The following is a 1920-nucleotide window of genomic DNA, read 5'->3' as shown; positions in this document are numbered from 1 at the left end:
GAAGAATTGGGATATGAATCGGCTTCATCGTTGGGCAATTGCTTTAATGATCGAGTACTTAAAAGGACGCGGATGATTATTTTGATGAAGTTCTATTTGCCAATACATTTTTTCAATGTCGCCCGTTATACCGTGACTGTGTGAGATCGAAAGCGTGCGAGTATCATTTTGAATGTTGGGATCTAAATTGACCGTGTTGTTCAGAAATATTCCGGAAGAGGTTCCCATGTGGAAAAGTTGATTGGGGCCAAACTGGGCCCCAAATAGATTGCCCAATTAATAGTTGAGCCCCAATTGGGCAGCCCAATCAATGCCCAACTGGGCTACTGCCTGGGTTGCTACGGTCAGCCCAACGAATGCCCAGATTGAGGTAACAAGCTGGACCTTAGTTGGGCAGCCCACTTTATGCCAAATTAATAATAAAAGGGTACACTCATTGAGTTCATAAAGATAAAAAGAAATAAATAATAAATATTTTTAGTATTTTTTAATTTGACGCTTCTTTATGATTAAAAAACTCTTGGCATTATCTTATTCGTTCTGACCTCCACACGGAGAAACTCTTAATCGTAAAATTTGGCATTATAATATTGATATTTACAAAAGTTTGATGGCAATCTAGGATATAGCCGAGAAAATAGTATTATTGCCACAGCCGTAAGAAGAAATACATTTTCCATTTCATTTATAAATATACTACAAACTTAATAATTTCCATTTATAGTTAGAAAAATTCATATTTTCAATAGCAGATTGAAGTTGAAAAAAGTGATGTTCACAAATTAAATGATAAAACCGTAGTTGCAATAACTAGCAGTTGAAATAACATAAGTTGCAAAACAGGTAAGAAAATGACCATTTTCAATGGGAAGGTGCAATGAAAGAAAAAACAATTGAATGTAGTGCTTCGCGATTCAGTACTAAATGACGTCATTACACGCGCCGAAGTTCATGAGGATGATAAAATTTCTAAACTTTATAATTTGTTTTATCAGAGGGAAATATCTCCATTCTGCTGCCTTGGAGACTCGTGTTCAATTCCCGCTAGGGCTGATTTCTTCTAACAAGGTTTTTCCTCTTTCAGCTTAGAGTAAAATATAAATATCTAATTGTATGTTTAATGTGTAAAATGTATAGTGCGTGAAGTGAATGCGAATTTATTTTTATTTTGCTCCTTCGACCATGGCAGTTTTTCCTATTTTCTATGGGAAAAATTTGAAATGCTGTCTTAGGGATTGTAGTAAGTTTCTTTTGGTATAAGTGAAATTGTTTAATAATTTATTTTATATTTCAATAAACATAATAACTTCAAAGTTTAATGTTCATAATAGTAATTCTTGCAATAGTGACTCTATATCCTGGCTTGCTATTGTCTTACTGTAAAAATAAATATTATACCATCAAATTTTATAACTGAAAGTTTCTCCGTGCATCCCAGTCTCTTCGAACAGTCAGCTCAGTTCTAAAAGCATCTGAAGTTGTGTTTTCTGCAATATATTTGGTTTAGTGCAAATACTCAACTAAGTATGGGAAACAGCAAAAGCCGATCATTTATTTTGTTTATTTCTACACACAAAAAAACGAAAGAATTTTGCAAAAATAACACCATTTTATGGAAGCTTGAACGGACTCGACTATAAGAAAAAATGCTTTTTTGCTTTTTAACAATCTTTATTCAATATGAACCAGGATTTGTACTAAAGGAATAAACTTAAAACCTAAATAACTAGATAAAAGTAACAGCAGCACAGAGCTGTGAAAATGTTGGAACTTTTCAGTTTTCAAAGTAAGATATGATACGGCATTTTAGATTTCAGTCATAAAAACAATTTTTTTTGGGTAAATTTTTTTTTATTTTTCAACATAATCTCCTTGGAGCTCTATACACTTGGTCAATCGCTTTTCAAGTTTTTTTAATCC

Source organism: Belonocnema kinseyi, chromosome 7, assembly GCF_010883055.1.
Source record: "Belonocnema kinseyi isolate 2016_QV_RU_SX_M_011 chromosome 7, B_treatae_v1, whole genome shotgun sequence".
NCBI lineage: Eukaryota > Metazoa > Arthropoda > Insecta > Hymenoptera > Cynipidae > Belonocnema > Belonocnema kinseyi.
The sequence above is the reverse complement of the archived record's forward strand: the minus strand, read 5'-3'. Positions refer to the sequence as shown.